This window comes from Equus asinus, chromosome 5 (assembly GCF_041296235.1).
Source record: "Equus asinus isolate D_3611 breed Donkey chromosome 5, EquAss-T2T_v2, whole genome shotgun sequence".
Taxonomy (NCBI): Eukaryota; Metazoa; Chordata; class Mammalia; order Perissodactyla; family Equidae; genus Equus; species Equus asinus.
Genome location: NC_091794.1, coordinates 93,742,395 through 93,760,743, shown reverse-complemented (window position 1 = coordinate 93,760,743; position 18,349 = coordinate 93,742,395).

Here is an 18,349-nt window from a genome sequence, read left to right as displayed (position 1 = left end):
GGGTGGGGCCCAGAAATCTGTGTTCTAACAAACTCTCCTGGTGATTCTGATGCGCCTGGAGTTTGAGAGGCCCTAGTCCATGGTAACAGAGACCTGATTTTGTTCAAATGTTGTTTAACTAGGGCGTTCCCATTCCTCTCTGCCAATTAGTCTTTTAGGGACGGGTTTGGGCCCCTGTTCTGATCAATGAGACTGAAGGGGGTTCTGGAAAGATCCCCCCTCCCCCTCATAAAACAAAAAAGACAGCTGAGAAGTCTTGTGCTGTCCTCTCACCTTTGGACACTGTCAGAGGTCGTGTAGCAGAGGGGTTAAAAGTGAGGGCTCCACAGTCAGGCTGCTGGGGGGTGTGTCCTAGAGTGGAGGGCACAGGGAAGAATGGGACAAAATAATTCTAGTAACAGCTGCTAACATGGACCAAGGGCTTTCCCTACGCCGGGTGCCGTTCTAAACACTTAGCATATTTCACCCTCCTAACAGTTCTATGAGGTATGTTCTGTTATTCCCATTTTATAGATAAGGAAACTGAGGCACAGAGAGGTTTAAATAACTTGCCCAAAGTCACACAACTAATATTTGGAGGCCAGGATTCAGACCCAGGCAGCTGGGGACGGGCCTCGAAGGCCACGCTGGAGACCGTGGCCTTTTCCTGAGAGCAGGGGGTGGGTAACTGTTGAAAGGTTTTCAGCACGAAGTGGCAGCTCTGACTTGCCTCTTAAAAGTCACTGAAATGCTTCGCTCATAAAATCCTCTGGGTGGTTGGGGACAAGCCAGACGCACTTGCCCAGCCGGTTCTTCAGCCTCTCTCACTTGTCTCTGAGACATCACCCCCATGAGCAAACCCAGAGGCTTGAGTGACTGGGCCCAGGGTGACTCAGATGCTGACGGGCGTGGAAGAACCACAAATCCCCTTCACCCTCTGGGGAAAAACAAACAGCATCAGATCACTATGATATTAGTTACACAGAAGAATGGAAAGGTGATCTTCGGAGAGTAGGATTGTAGGTGGTTTTTTTTAATCGAATTTTTACATTTTCTACCAGTTCACCATGCATCACTTGTTATTTAAAAGCCAATTGTATTACGTATAAAAAGAAAGAAGAGGGGCCGGTCCTCAGCCCTCTCCGGGGTGGCTGGCTTCTGCTGGTACCAGCTTTAGCCGAAATAGTCATAACGATAGCTCACACTTGGAGACTGTTGACAGCACGCCTGCCACTTTGAGTGCTTTATGTGACATGTATGAACTCGTTTAATCCTCCTCACCAGCTTGGCCAAGGTCGTGAAGCTGAGGAGCGGCAGGCGAGAGTCCAGCCTCTCCACTATGTGCTATGCTGCTTTTCTGGAAGTTGTTTCCAAGCCCTGTGGATGAAAGGCCTGTCCTTGCCTCGCTCCCTCCACAGTGAAAACAGCCTCCATTCTGTGCCAGGCGGGAGCTCTCAGGTGAGGGGTTGGGAGACTGGGGGGAAATAGAGGAGACTGGACAGGGGTATCCAGAAGTGTCTGAATCCTTGGAAGGCCCAGACGAAAACTCACTCTTCTTGCACGTGTTGGTCCGCAGAACCATCAGCCTGGACCCCAGGCTCCTGGGACTTTCATGGTACAAGGGGGTAGAAAAGGGTGGCTATTTGAGGGCTGTAGACATCTGAGCATTGTGGTTAAATATTTGTGGCTTCAAATCCCAGTTCTGCCACTTACCAGGTGTGAGACCTTTGGCAATTACCTTCCCTCTGTGAGTCTCAGTTTCTTCATCGCTAAAGTAAAGATCTTGGCAGTTGTCAGCGTCAAATGGCGTAATATATGTAAAGTTCTTAGCACGGTGCCTGGCACATGGTAAGCACTTATTAAGTGATGGTTATTCTCATTACTATTCAACGATCATTTATTGAGCACCTACCTTGTGCCCCGCACTGTGCCAATAGTAGACCGCCCTGGAGGTGCGAGAGCCCAGCAATTGCACCTCCAGGCTCCAAACACCCACAACATATGAATTCTGCAGAAGCAAGAAGCCAGAGCCAGAAACCCAGGCTCCCAGGGCGCAGGATGGAGTCTGAGAGAAACCTACCTCAGTCTCATGGAGCAACCCTGCTGATACCTGGTTGATAGACATCAGGGCAGCACGAACCCTGTCTTCCTTGCTGGCAGACGCCTGACTTTGTCAAGGTTTTGGGGGCAATGTACCAAGGTCTGGGGGGTAAATTGTGTCTGGTCTGGTCTGCATTAAGTATAGTTTTCCTATTCCTGTTGTCAGCAAAGATCTTGCTCAGAGTCACGCAGGGAGTAAGCGGGCAAGACTAATCTTTCAATCTGTGTGCTTTAGGGCTGGGTGTGTGACCCCACTCTGGCAAACAAGGACTAGGAGGACCTACCTCACAAGATTGTTGGAAGGATTAAATTCACATAAAGTGCTTAGAACAGTGAGTGGGATTCAGTATTCAGTAAGTATACAGTTGACATTAGCTGATTTTATTTTTCACTTCCACCACCCTCCCCCTCTGTTTCAGCTACTTTGGACACTCTTTCTGTGTCTTCAGTCATCATTTACAAACACTTAAATAAATATCTACGTATTCCCACCTCCTTTGCAGCAGATCTAACCATACAACTAAGTTGTGGCCAATGGAATGTAAGTAGAAGTGGTATGTGCAACTTCCAGGAATTGCCCTCAAATGGAGAGATTGTGCCTTTCTCCTCCCCTTTGTCTCTTTCCTGCTAAATGAAATTTAGGAATGGTGGCTGGAGCTGGAGCAGCCATTTTGGACCATGAGGCAAAAGCTGAATGTGGAGGATTTTGAAGCAACAAGATAGGAAATGTCCAAATCCCTAACAATTGTGGTACCAACATACCAGCCTGGACTGCATTCCTGGACACTCACATGAGAAAAATAAACATCTATTTTGTTTAGGCCCCTATTGTTTTGGGTTTCCATCACTCATAGCTGAAATGAATCCAAACTAATTCAGGGACAGAACTTGGATTTGGACCCAGGCTTGCCTGATCCTGAGGCACTCACTCCACCAGTGTAGATGGCAGACCACCTGAATCAGAATCATGGGTAGTGATCTTGTTTAAAATGCGTATTCCAGAGTCCCACCTCAGCTCTGCTGATTTAGACTCTCCAGGGGCCAGCCCAGTGGCACAGTGGTTAAGTGCACACGTTCCACTTCGGTGGCCCAGGGTTGGTGGGTTTGGCTCCCAGGTGCAGACATGGCACCGCTTGGCAAGCCATGCTGTAGTAGGCATCCCACATATAAAATAGAGGAAGATGGACACAGATGTTAGCTCAGGGCCAGTCTTCCTCCAAAAAAAAAGAAAAAGACTCTCCAGAGTTGGGGCCTGGACAGTTCTAGTCTAAGCAAGCTGCCCACCCAGAGGGTTCTGATGCACACTCAAGTCTGAGAACACAGCATGTCATCCTATTTCCTCTTGTAAGACTTAAGAAAAATCAAGCATCCGTTCTGATCCGTTGGGTTGAATGAGAGCTAGGTAGAACTCAAGAGCCTAACATAACAGGGGATTTTGAAGAGGCAAGGAGGGTTTGTGGGCAGAGGTGGAGAGTCTGGGGCCTTGGATAATCTACAGCCATCCCCCGAGGCAAGTGCTGTGCAGCCCTCTCCCAGGAGGTGGCTCTGTCACTGGGGGTCATGGGTGGCCTAGAGGATCAGCTGCCTCCACACCCCTGCCCTCACACATGGCAGTTGCTCCAAAGCTGAAATCATCTGAGGCCCGGAGTGTCTGTAACATGTCGAGCTTCCCTTATGGAGCCTGGGCTTGTGCCCCAGGAGGCAAATCTCAGCTCAGGAGCCAGGATATTAGTGCAAAGCTGTGCCCCCTTCTGCAAGCTACTATTTTCCTTTTGAGAAATGGCTCAGGCCTTTCATGAGCTGGTGGGCCCCGGGGGAGACTGAAAGCCTGACGTGAGGCACCTGGGGACCATGTGATGCGAGCTGAATGCTATCTGACCTTGCTACAAAGTCAGGTGTGCCCAGCAGCATCTGTCGTCAAGGAGAGAAGGCACTCGTGGGAGAGGGATGGGCCCAAACACGTCCTGAAGCCCAGGCGAGCTGCTGAGCAGGCAGCTCATTTCCCAGAGTCCCTTCTCGGCTTCTAGCTGCCCCTCCCTCCACCCACACCTCAGACTCAGGTCCCTGGGACCAGTTGCACAATGATTGAAAACTGTGCCATGCAAAGAGCTCGGGGGACACTCACAGCAACACTCGTGGACACTGGAACTCACAGGCAGAGTTCCAGCAGGCCCCAGGGCCCTGACAGAGGCTGGAGGCACCATGGGGCAGAGGGACCCTGGTCTCCGCCATGTTCTCCCTTTTCATAGGCGAGTATGAGAATGACCTTGGGGGTGGTGCAGTGAGGCGAAGGAATGCTAAGCAGTCTAAACTTGAACGTCAGCTGTTTGGGAAAGTGCTGGCCTGCAGCCTTGGCCCCTGTGCCTCCACCTCACCCTCATCCCGTGGGAGGCTGAGTTCAGGCACAGCCTCTCCGTCAGGGACAGAGAGCCATCGGTCTGGCTTGCTAGTTGCCAGGCAACCCAGGATGAGCCTTCGAGGTCATTTCTCAGACGATTCTGAGCTCTCCCCACAGCCTGTTAACAGATGGTCTCACAAGCAGCCAGCCCCAGCCAGAAATCGATTGCTGCGGCCGTGCTACCCGTCGCCAGCAGCCACAGTGACGAGAAACCTTTCCAGGGCTTCCAGCACTACATTTTGTTGTTCACTTTGCGTGCAAGGAGAGGCAGCCTGAGGTCAGGCTTTATGTCAGCTCTGGGCAGCGGCTGGTGGTCTCGCCAGGCGGGCAGGGGCTTGGAAGGGGGCAGACTGGAGGATTGGTGACAACGAAGTGCTGTGTGATGGGACTCTCAGCATGTGTCCAAATTGCGAGAGAACGCTTGTGATTGTCCGCCAAAGGGCACCCCTTGAAAGGAGGCTCGTAACAATCAGGGGACACCTGTGGATGTCATCATCTTCCCTTCTCTGTTTTTAGGACCTAGACAAAATTCAAGAAGATATCTCCGCTTCGGTGGGGTATTACTTTTGACACTTCTAATTGCAATGAGACTTACATTTTAGGAGAAGAGATACAGACCATTCATGGGCTTCTCCCTGTCCCATTATCCTGATCTAAGATAATGCCAAGCAACATTTGGCGTTATTCCCTGGGGACAGAATCGGTCATAAGTAGGTCGACTCCTACTCATTTGAGGTAGCACCTGAGGTGACAACCCAGCATTCTTGCTTTATTTGAAGCATAAAAAGCTTCAACTTTTTAATAGAAATGTTAAACAGCAAGCCAGCACTTTTTTTTCCAGGACAAGGACAAATTCCCGTAAGAATTTTGCAAACATCACATGTTCTCTTTCTCCTTGTTGCAATATGTATAATTTATCTTCTGGTATAACTTGCTTAATAGTCACAGTTTGTTAATTCCATCTGCTTCCCAAGAGGAGGACAAATTGTTACATGGCAATGCCTTGGGTTCTGAGAGTCCGCCATAAGCCACAGCTGGTCAAGAACCTAACCAAGGGAGGGGCAGCAGTTTGTCCGCCTGCAATAGATCCTTATTGTGAAGTTGAATTTGCTTTCTCATCCTCTGTCTGCCTCCCTCTGCACCTCCATTCATAAACTGACTGAATGACGCAGTCGAACACAGCATTGCCTCCCGCCGAGAAGCTCATGTTTCTGTGAAGACTGAAGACATACACCAATAGGCCAGTGCCCATGGGATTTACCTGTCTTTCCTTGTACCCATCGCCCAGGACTAGGTGGCCTTAAAGCATGGTGGAATGCCCTATTGCAGGCCCAGTTACGGTGTGAGCTGAGAGACACCACCTCGTGAGACCCACTGGTCTGCAGATTATGGAGTATGCTCTGAACCAGTAACAACCTGTGATGCTAGTTCTCCTGGAGTCAAATATGTGGGTGTGGGAGCCAGTGCCGGGATGTTGGAGTGGTACATACTTAGTACTCAGGGGAGAACTGGGTCTTGCAAGAGATGCTAAAATGACTCCTCTGAAGTGGAAGCCGAGACTGTCACTGGCCACTGAGAAAACAGTTAATAAGGTGAGTTATCATGTTGGCTGGGGTGTTGACCTTGACCATCAAAAGGAAATGGAGGCTGCTATAAAGCAGAGTCAAGGAGGACTCTGGAGATGCCCGGGTGTAGTGGGGTCATCTGGGAGGGCTCCTTGTTCCTCCAGGCCCAGGGAAGAGAGTAAACGGAGGCGTTTCACGCTGCATGGGCCAGCATACACTCACTGGTTGTGATTGTTCAAGAATAAAGGTTTGAGTGGTGAATGAATCCTCCGGCTGAGGTGCTGTCTGAAGGCAAATGACTGTGAAATAGGGAGTGCCAGAGAGAAATACTGCCCTTAGAGGACCACAGGATCGGAAGCCCCGTGGTGGGTGTGCGGAGGATGGTGGGGGCTAGAGCAGGACAGGGAGAGGGAGCCTGGCCAGACCAGTCCAGCTCCTCCTAGAGTAACCTGTGACCCCGTGTCTTTCCAGGCTCTCCTCCGTCCTTCTCTAGCCCCTGGTGCCCAGCTCTCTCTTCCTGTAGGGAAGGACAGGGGCCACTGGCCCTAGAGCATAGTTTGATCTGGTTTCCTCCTTCCCTTTCAGACGTGGTACTTAGTGATGTGCCAGAATTTGGGTCTGACATCTGACCTCCTGAGTTCCAGTCCCAGTATAATTACTTACTAAGTGTGTGCGTGTGTGTGTGCATGTGTGTGAGAGAGTGGGTTCCTACATGCAAGTTACTTAGCTTTTCTGTGACCTCAATTTCCTCCCCTATATAGGGGGGAAAAGTATCCAACTCTTTCTTTTCTTTTCTTCTTTTTTTTTGAGGAAGATTAGCCCTGAGCTAACATCTGTTGCCAATCCTCCTCTTTTTGCTGAGGATTGAGCTAATATCCATGCCCATCTTCCTCTACTTTTTTATATGTGGGATGCCTGCCACAGCATAGCTTGACAAGCAGTGCATAGGTCCGCACCCAGGATCCGAACCGGCGAACCCCAGGTCGCTGAAGTGGAACGTGTGAACTTAACTGCTGCCCTACCTGGCTGGCCCCAAAAGTGTCTAACTCTTATGAGGTGTCAAAATTAAATGTAGAACTAAAACCACAAAGCTTCTAGAAGAAAACGTAGGAGAAAAGCTTGGCAACCTGGAAGTAGGCAAAGGTTTCTTAGATTGGACACAGAAAGCAATAACTATTAAAAAATGATAACTTAGATTTCATTACAATTCAAAATTTCTGCTTGTCAAAAGTCATCATTAAGAAAATACATATGGGACTGGCCCTGTGGCCAAGTGGTTAAGATGGTGCACTCTGCTTTGGTGGCCCAGGGTTTCACCAGTTCAGTTCCTGAATGTGGACCTGACACTGCTCATCAAGACATGCTGAGGTGGCATCCCACATAACAGAACTAGAAGGACCTACAACTAGAATATACAACTATTATGGGGGGCTTTGGGGAGAAGAAGGAAAAAAAGGAAAGAAAACGAATAGACAAGTTACAGAGTGGAAAAAAATATTCACAAAGCATACATCTTGACAAATGTCTTGTTTCTAGAACATATAAAGAACTTCTAAACCTCAATAATAAAAAGACCAATACCCAATTTTAAAATGGGCCAAAGATTTGAATAGATATTTCACAAAGAAAGATAAGCACATGGCCAATAAGCATAAGACAACATGTTCAACATCATTAGTCGTCAAGGAAATGTAAATCAAAGCCACAGTGAGATGCCACTGCACAACCCATCAGAATGGCTGAAAATGAAAAGACCGCCAACACCAAGAGTTGTCCAGGATGTGGAGCACCTGGAATGCTCTATATTGTTGGTGGGAGGATAAAATGGCTCAGCCACTTTGGGGAAAGGTCTGGCAGTTTCTTATAAAACTAAATATTGGGGCCGGCCCAGTGGCACAGCGGTTAAGTTCACACGTTCTGCTTCTCGGTGGCCTGGTGTTCCCCGGTTGGGATCCCGGGTGCAGACATGGCACCGCTTGGCAAGCCATGCTGTGGTAGGCGTCCCACATATAAAGTAGAGGAAGATGGGCATGGATGTTAGCTCAGGGCCAGCCTTCCTCAGCAAAAAGAGGAGGATTGGCAGCAGTTAGCTCAGGGCTAATCTTCCTCAAAAAAAAAAAAAAAAAAAAAAAACCTAAATATTTACATATCCATGACCAGCAATTCCACTGTAGGTATTTACCAAAGAGAAATGAAAATATGTGCCCACAAAAAGATTTGGACAACAATAGTCAAAGCAGCTTTACTCACAACAGCCCAAAATTGCAAACAGCCCAAGTGTTATCAACTGGACAATGGATTCTGTCGTATTCATACAAGAGAATACTACTCATCAATAAAATAGATGGGACTAGTGATGGGTGCCGCAACATGGATGAATCTCAAAAACATTAGGCTGAGCAAAGAAGACAGACACAAAAGAGCACGTATTGTATGATTCCATTTATATGAAGTTCTAGAACAGGCAAAACCAATCTTCGGTTAAAAAAACACTGTAACAGTGGCTCCCTCAGGATTGGGGACTAAGGTGGCTAAGAATTGACCAGAAAGGAGCATGAAAGAATTTTCAGGGGTGATAGAAATGTTCTTTTTTTTTTTTTAAGATTGGCACCTGAGCTAACAACTGTTGCCAATCTTTTTTTTTTCCTGCTTTTTCTCCCCAAACCGTCCCCTCCCCGAGTACATAGTTGTATATTTTAGTTGCAGGTCCTTCTAGTTGTGCCATGTGGGATGCCACCACAGCATGGCGTGATGAGTGGTGCCATGTCCGTGCCCAGGATCTGAACTGGGAATCCCTGGCCGCCAGAGTGGAGCACGTGAACTTAACCACTCGGCCATGGGGCTGGCCCCCTGGAAGTGTTCTATATATTGATGAGGGTCTGGCTAACATGGTTAGATGCATTTGCCAAAATTCGTCTAATGGTACGCTTAAGATCTGTGCATTTCACTGTGTCTAAATTTTATCTCAAAAGAAAAAAAGAGGGGCCATCCCGGTGAAGCAGCGGTTAAGTTCGCACTTTCCGCTTCAGTGGCCTGGGTTCACTGGTTTGGATCCTGGGTGTGGACCTATGCACTGCTTGTCAGGCCATGCTGTGGCAGGCGTCCCACATATAAAGTAGAGGAAGATGGGCATGGATGTTAGCTCAGGGCCAGGATTGGCAGCAGATGTTAGCTCAGGGCTAATCTTCCTCAAAAAAAAAAAAAAAAAGCAAACAAATATGGAACTCTAGTCATTGCTATTTATGCTGAAACGTTTAGGAATGAACTGTACTGATATCTGAAAATTACTTTTAAATGCATTAAAAATAAGATGCATTGTTATTCACAATAGGCAAAAAGTGGAAGTAATCCAAGCGTCCATTAACAGGTGAATGGATAAACAAAACGCAGTATATATACACAATAAAATATTATTTAGCCTTAAAAGGAAGGAAATTCTGACACATGCTACAATATGGATGAAGCTTGAGGACATTATGGTAAGTGAAATAAGCCAGTCACAAAAGGGCAAAAACCTCTATGATTCCACTCATATGAGGTACTTAGAGTAGTCAAATTCATAGAGACAGAAAGTGGAAGGGTAGTTCTCAGAGGCCAGAGGGACAGAGGGAGGGGAATGAGGAGTTAGTGTTTAATGGGTAGAGTTGCAGTTTTGCAAGATTAAAAGTTCCGGAGATGGATGGTGGTGATGGTTGCACAATAATGTGAATGTACTTAATGCCACAGAACTGTACACTTAAAAGTAGTTAAAATGGTAAAATTTATCTCGTGTATATTCTACCATAACTAAAATAAATAAAATAAGATGCATTGATGGATATATAGAGGGATAGATATATGATAAAGCAAATGCAGCAAAATTTTAACAATTGTAGAATCTAGGTGGTGAGTTTATTCATAGTATAGTTTCTTCGATTTTTCTGTATGTTTGAAATTTCTCATTATAAGATATTAGAAAAAATTAGATATAGAAAAATAGTAAGATTGGGCCTGGCCCCATGGCCGAGTGGTTAAGTTCGCACACTCCACTTCAGCGGCCCAGGGTTTTGCCGGTTCGAATCCTGGGCGCAGACACGGCACCACTCATCAAGCCATGCTGAGGCGATGTCCCACACGCCACAACTAGAAGGACCCACAACGAAAAATACACAACTATATAGTAGGGGGCTTTGGGAAGAAAAAGGAAAAATAAAATCTTAAAAAAAAAAGAAAAATAGTAAGAATGCAAATTAGTACAACATTCCTGGAAAAAAATTCAGCAGCATTTACCAAGAGACTTGCCTCATTAATTTTCCTATTCTAGGGGAATAAGTGGAAATGAGGACAAAGATGTATGTAAAATTGGAATTGTTACTTTAATACTTGGCAGATCTTACCAGGGATGCCTGGAGTTTTCTTCTGGGAAGATACCTGACTGCTGATTCAATGCCCTTATTCATGTGGGGAGCAGACTCTAAGATGGCCCCTAATGATCTCTGCCTCTTGGTATCAAGCCTTTGTGTAATCCCTTCCCCATGAATGTGGGCAGGACATGTGACTTGCTTCTCATCAATAGAATACGGCAAAGGTGATGGAATGTCATCGCCATGATTAGGTTATGCAAGATTGTAACATTTGTCTTGCTAGCAGCCTCTCCCTGTTGCCTTCTTGGCTTGCACCCTTTGATGAAGCAAGTGGCTGTGTTGGAGAGGCCCATGTGGCAAGAGACAGATGGTGGCCTTAGGCCAACAGCCAGCTAGGAACTGAGGCCCACAGTCCAACAACCCCTGAGGAACTGGATTCTGCCAACCACCATGTGAACTTGGATATATATCCTTCTCTAGTTGAGCCTTCAGATGAGACCCTAGCCCTGGCCAACAATTGCAGCCTTCTGAGAGATCATGAAACAGAGCACCCAGCTAAGATGCACCCAGACTCCTAACCCACAGAAATCACGAGATAATAAGTGTGTGTTTTTAAGTTGCTAATTTTGTTGTAATTTGTTACATAGCAATAGAGTACCAGTTATAGAACTATTCAGATATCTGATTTCTTTTTGATTCAGTTTGGAAAGTAATAGTTTTCTAGAAATTTGTCAATTTTGCCTAAATTTTCAAACGTATCAGCATAAAGTTCATAATATCTTATTTCTGTTTAAAAACTTGATTATAAAATATAACACATACAGAAAGGTGCATAAAATAGAAATGTGTAGTATAATGTATAATTATAAAACAAACATCTGTGTAGTCACCACCCAGGTCAAGAAATAGAAAATTGCCAGCACCATGGGAATCCCCAAGCACGCCTTCTCAGTCCCATGCCCTCCTTTCTTCATAGGGGTAATCGTTCTTGTATTTTTATGGTAATCTCTGCCGGCTGTTATAGTTCTTTATAGTTTATCCATTCTTATACGATACAGTTGAGATTTTTCTGTTTTTGGAGTTTATATAAATGGACTCCTTCCCTACATATCTTTTGTGTTTTGCTTCTTTTGCTCAGCATTGCATTTATAACATTAATCCATGTTGCTGTGAAGTTCTGTTTTGTTTATTTTCACTGCTGCTTAATATTCCATGGTATGATTATAAGAAAATTCATTTATCCACTTCACTACTGCTAGGTATTTTGATTGTTTCCAGTTTGGGGCTACATAACTAATTCTCCTCTGGACATTCTTGTCCGTGTCTCTGGTGCATAGTGCGTGTACTCGTTAGGGTATTTTTCCACTATTAGTGTTGCTGGGTCACAGGGTATAAATATTTATACCACTTTCTTGGAAAATGCCAAACTTTCCCCAAAAATAGTTGGGCTAATATTCACCAGCAATGTATGAGCTCCTGTTGCGCCACACCCTTGTCATTACTCAGTGTTGTCACACTTTTTAATTTTACCCAGCTGGCTTGTGTATAATGGTGTTTCATTATAGTTTTTGCACTTCCCTGATTTTTTATGAAGTTAAGCACTTTTCCATATATTTATTGGCCATTTGGATTTTCTTTTTTTGTGAAGTGTTTCTTGAATTTCTTTGCCCATTATTCTGTTGGGTGAGATTGTCTTTTTCTTGTTGATTTCTAGAGTTCTTTGTATATTCGAGATAGGACTTCATTACCAGTTACATGTGTTCAAGCATTACCCCATTGTATGGCTTGCCTTTTCATTCTCTTTATAGAGTTACTGAATTTTTATATCATTAAAGGTATCTATGTTTTCCTTTATGGTCATTCATGGTACCTTGTTCCCTTGTTTGCATGGCTGACAGTTCACATTTGTTAAGACATGATTTGTTGAAATCCTTTGAGGCTTCCGGTGATGGTGGATTCCTTCAGAGGGCATTTGCATTTGCTTCTGTCTGGTGCTAGGGGCATTACAAGCCCAGGATCACTCTAAACTAAATTTCCAGGTGGAATATTTGTAGACTGCGGTAGGTGATATGAATTTGGTATGCAACTCTGCACATGGGGCAGCTTCAGAATGCAACCTCTGAGGGATATGGTTTTTCGTCTCCTGCTCTTTGTGGCACCCTGGCATATTTCCTTGCAGTTCCCTGGGGGTGTGGGATTGGTTTCTTCTGGTTCACTCTTGCACTGAGAGTATGACCCTTTGAGGTCTCTTATCAGATTCTCCTTCTTGGTTAGGTCCTGGGCTTTATGAGACCATCAAAGCTGAAGTCCCTGTGCACCTGGTTGGCAAATGACCCCAGGGGAAACAGCTCCAGACCTTGGCTTACCTCTCTCATTTCACTTTGATTTTGCCTGGTTATTCATTATAAGCTTGTCAGTTTTTTTTAGGAAGATGCTTCCAGAAACTTCACTCCCAAAGACTTATGTACTAAGATGTTAATTGGCAAACTAGTTATAATACATAAAAATTAGGTATAATGGGTAACGTTCAAAAAAGGGGGATAAGTAAACTATAATGTCGAGGATGACAATTACCATTCTCATTTTCTAGAATATCCCCTGTGGCAAAGACTGCTAGATGCCCACCAAATCTATTTTCTCCTTCTTCTGTATTAGTAGTAGAGTTATTTAGCTGCCCAGCTAGAAACTGCACTTCCCAGCCTCCTTTGCGGCTGGGTGAGGCTATGTGATCATAGGTTACTGTCGATGGATGTGAGCAGAAGTGATATGTCACCTCCAAGCACAGGCCTTAAAATTTAGATGTATTCTCCTTTATTTCTGTTTCCCTTCCACTGGGCTAAGCATGGACCATGTTCTGACCATGAAGATGAGGACAACACCTTGGGGATGTCAGAGCAAGAAGATGGAAGGGACCTGGTCACTGAATGACTGCAGGGAGTGCGGAGGGCCCAACAATCTGGACCACTTATCTCGGGATTATTGCATGAGGAAAAACCAAACTCCTGTGAAGTCACTATATTTGGGGATATCTTTGTTATAGCACTTTAGCTGTTTCTCTAACTAATACACACCATGTCATAATGCTCCTATCTCACTGAAGTGTCCAATCCATTGACTTCATTCTTACCTATTTCTTCCAATCTTTACTTCCCTTTGCATCTCTTTTAGATTCCGTGATTTATTATTATAATCACATCCCTCTTTCACTCTATCTTACTTGGCCAAACCTGTCTTTCTCGTGCCTGAGCTCAAGTATCTGAAGGTCACCGACAAGATCATACAACTGGGCTCACTGGTTTCCTGTTCTCAAACATCAAATGGACTTAACGTGGAAAATTCGACTTTTTATAATAAGCACAATTTCCTTCCTCTCCACTTTCTCAAGATGACTGTTTCATTTCCTCTCCTCATTCCTCAAATTCTCTACCTCCTTTCCTAAATTTAATCTCATTGGGTGACCTTGCCTCATCCTTTACCAAGAGAATGAAAGCCTTCCATCGCCCCAGCGCTGTTTCATCTGCCCACGCCCCCCCCTCCCCACCCCCCCCCCCCGCTAAATCTGCAAACACACCTGCATCTGCCTGCCCTGGAGAAGCTGGCCCTGCTTCTCTCAAGGGTGTCTGACTCTGAGTCTCTACCCCTTTTACCTTCTCAAAGTGTTTTCTTCTCGACTGGGTCATTTCCCAGCAGCTTACAAATATCTCTAATAGCTCCTATCCCCCAATGAAACAAAACAAACCTTGGTATTAGTTTTCTATTCTGTGTAACAACCACCACAAACTTAGTAGCTTAAAAACACACAGATTTATTGTGTCACAGTTTCTGTGGGTGAGAAGTCCAGCATGTTTTTGCTGGGCTCTGCCCAGGGTCTCAGCAGGCTGCAAGCAAGATGCTGGCCAAACCTGTGATCTCTTCTGAGGCTTGGGTTCCATTTTCAAGCTCACTACCTGGTGGCAGAGCCCAGCTCCTTGCACTTGTAGGACCAAGGTTCCCACTTTCTTGCTAACGTTGCACTGGGGGCCGCTCTCAGCTCCTAGAGGCCACCAGCTGTTCTCTGCCATGTGGCCTTCTCCACAACACAGCAGTTTGCTCCTTCAAGGCCAGCAGTAGAATCTCTTTCTTTTAACGGCTCACCTGATTAGGTCAGGTCCACCAGGATAATCTACCTTCTCATAAATTCAAAGTTAACTGATTAGGGACTTTAGTTATATCTGCAAAATCCTTTACCTTTGCCGTATAGTGTAACCTAATCACAGGAGTGAAGTCCCATCATACTCAAAGTTTCTGCCCTCACTCAAGGGGAGGAGATTATACAAGGCACATATACCAGGACTCAAGAATCTTGGAGGCCATCCTAGAATTCTGCCTATCACAGCCTATCTTGACTCTCACCTCCTCCAGTTACTGCTTCAAGTCCATTCTGTCTGACACAGCAACCTTAAAAGAGTGGTCTAGACTTGTCTCCATTTCCCATCCACTCCAGTCTGGCTTCCATTCACTGAGATTGGTCTTGTCAAGTTACTGGTATCCATCTTGCCAAATCCATTATGTACTTTTCTTTTGAATTTTTTCTTTGTTTTTTTTTATGACGGAACATTTCAAACGTAAGTAAAATAGATAGAACAATATAATGAATGTCCATCAACTCAAACACCCAGCTCCAATAAACATCAACATGTGGCTAATGTTTCATCTCTACCCCACAGCTTCTCTCCCCTCTATTCTTCTGGGTTATTCTAAAGCAAATCTCAGTTATTTATATCATCAGGAAATAAATCAAGACTTCAGTATGGACATCTAAAAGAAAATGACTTTTTAAAATATGACCACGGTGTCCTTGTCAATAAGAAAATCAACAGGAATTCCTTAATGTCACCTCATGTCAGTCTTCGAATTTCCCTGATGGCTCCATAAATGTCTTTTAGAGCGAGTTAGTTTGAATCGGGATCCAAACAACAGCCATTCACCACATTTGATTGATCTGGTTCTTAAATTTCATTTCATCTACAACAATCCTCTTTTTACTCTTTTTTTGGTCTTGCCACTTATTTTTTGAAGAAATGTGGTCATTGTTCCAGAATTCCTCACTTTCTGATCTGGCTGCTCAAATCCCTCTGGTGATTTTTCACGTGTTCCTCCGTCCAATGGGCCCTTTCCTGTTATCATCAGACTCACGGCTCAGCAGCCTTTCACTCTGCTGCCCACTTTCTCCTCCTCAAGACATTCTCCTCTCCCGGTCTGGACAGTACCACACTCTCCTGACATTTCCGCTTTCTTCCGCTTCTCTGGCCAGTCCTCTTCAGTTTCTTTCACAGTTTGCTCCTCTTCCACCCAACTTTGGAATGATGGTGGCAGCTCAGGTCCCTGGCTGGGCCCTCGTCCCTTCTCTAGCCACACTCTCTCCCTAGGTTAGTTCATCTGGTTCTGTGGCTTTTAATGACATTTAGATACTGTAAGACAGACCATTCTAGCCAAAACCTGTCCTGCAAGCTCCAGACCATTTATGTGGAGATTTACTTGATAGTTCCATTCAGTTCTGTCACTGGCATCTCAAATTAAACACCAGCTAAAGGGAACTAGGGATTTCCTGCTCCCCAAACCTGTTCTCCATCTGAGTGAACGGCAGCACCCCACCCAGTCACTAGAGCCTGGAACCTGGAGTTTCCCTTGATTGCTGCCTTTCCCTCACTTCTCATATGCAGCCTATCTGGGTCTGTCATTATAAGTCTAAATTACACACATCTGCATGAGCACCATCTGCACCCTGGTCCCAGCCACCATCCTCTCTACCTGGGTCACTGCTCCAGTCTCCTTACTTCCTTCTTCCATTCCAGACTCCCTCTGATCAATTCTCCATACGGCCCAAAGTAATCCTTTAAAAGCATAAATCAGATAATGTAACTACCCTGCTTAAATCATGTGAATAATTGCCCAGCGCACTGAAAAAAAGTCACTCCCCACTCTGGCCTATGAAGTCTACGTAACCTGCCGTTGCTTACCTCTCCCATGCTTCTCTCTCCTTTGCTCTCCAACTACAAAAGGCCTTCTCTCAGATTCCCCAAAATGCCATAGTCCTGCCAATCCCTCTGACTGAACGTTCTCCCTGCTACTCATCATGGCTGGTGCCCTCTTTTCCTTCAGCTGCAGCTTAAACAGTGCCTTCTCTAAGAGCCTGTCACTCACCACTGAGTCGAAGGGATTCTCTCGTATTACTCACTCTTTGTCTCCTTCAGTGCACTTAGCACAAATATGCTGATATGCGCACTTGTTTATTATCCATCTGTCCCAGCAGACCATGGTCTGTTTCCCCTTCTCGTGAGTGGTGAACTTACAGAGAACGCAACCCTATTCTAGCTGTATGATTGGGCTGACATTAACCAGCCAGGCTCCCAGGAGCCCTCCCAAGCTGCAGCGAACTCTGGATGCTGCATGGATTAGTTATTCAGGATGTGAACTCCAGGGCTAGTGGCTAGATTTCTTTATATCATTTTTTTAAATGGAGATAAAAGTTATACATAGTAAAATGCACAAATCTTAAGTGTACAATTCAATGAGTTTTGACAACACCCTGCTCAAGATATAGAAGACTTCCATCACCCCCAAAATTTCTGCTTGCCCCCTTCCAGTCAATCCCCAAACGCTATAGGGAACCACTGTGGGTAGCTGGATTTTCATACCCTGTTGAGGGCAGTGCAGTGTTTCTGTAATACTCCAGCCAATCCACATATCTTTTTTTCTTTTTTTAGGAAGATTAGGCCTGAGCTAACATCTGCCACCAATTCTCCACTTTTTGCTGAGGAAGACTGGCCCTGAGCTAACATCCGTGCCCATCTTCTCCATTTTATATGTGGGATGCCTACCACAGCATGGCTTGCCAAGCGGTGCCATGTCCCCGCACCCAGGATCTGAACCAGTAAACCCCTGGCCACCGAAGCAGATTGTGCGAACTTAACCGCTACACCACCTGGCCGACCGTAATCCATGTATCTTGACGCTACTATTTTTACCCATGAGACTCTTTTCTGATATTCAGTGTGCTAACTGGCACTCTAGGGTTGATGGGAAATAAAATAAGCTGAAGCTCTGGTCATGGCCGAGCCTGGAGAATGGCCCTGCTGGCTAAACAAGGGCTGATAACCTCCACCCACTCCTCTCTCAGTGTGAATTTCCAATTGGAGCAACTGTCTGCCCCTGGAGCAGAGCTTAAACTAACACACATCTAATATCACACTGTTTATGCTCAAATTCAGGAACTACAGCAAAGTAGAACCAGTGGAACAGCTAGGCAAAACGGACCCTGGAAGGCTGGCTGGTGGGCCTGGAAAGCCAGCCAGTGGACCAATGGCTGGTGGTCTGCTGAAACAGCAGGCCTGGTTGATGTCCTCTGGGGCACACACCCAGTCCAGCAGACACAGACCACATCAGAACACAGTCTTCTCTGACCACCTGCAACCCAGCTTCAGAGCCACCTCTGACCTCCGCTTCCCCTTCCACAATGCAGGGTGTTATTAGGGACTCCTTTGGCATGTAGAAGGAGAAACAGCTCCAGAGATGCACGACCAAATCTGCCCCTTTCTCTCTTTCTGCAGCCCCCAGACTTTCCACCCTGGACTCAGAGATTCCTGCTCCTGGGTTCAACTCTTGCTGTCCTCCTTCCTGAAGTCCCTCTCGCGTACACCCTGGGGGCTAAGCAGGTGGTTTTCAACTCTCCACAAGTGCCCCCTCCCACCCCCATCCATTCCCTGAGCACAGAGTGCAGCATATAGTGAGACCTCAAAAAGTGTTCCTTAATGTAAAATTGCTCTCCTGGCTCTCACGTTATCCTTATACTGAGCTTATGACATGGGCAGAAATTAGGAAACACACACACACACACACACACACTGGTGCATGCACACCCACACATGTGCTCTGGGCCTATTTGCTGAATTGCATGGGGGCAGCTAAGCCTTAGTTTCCTTACC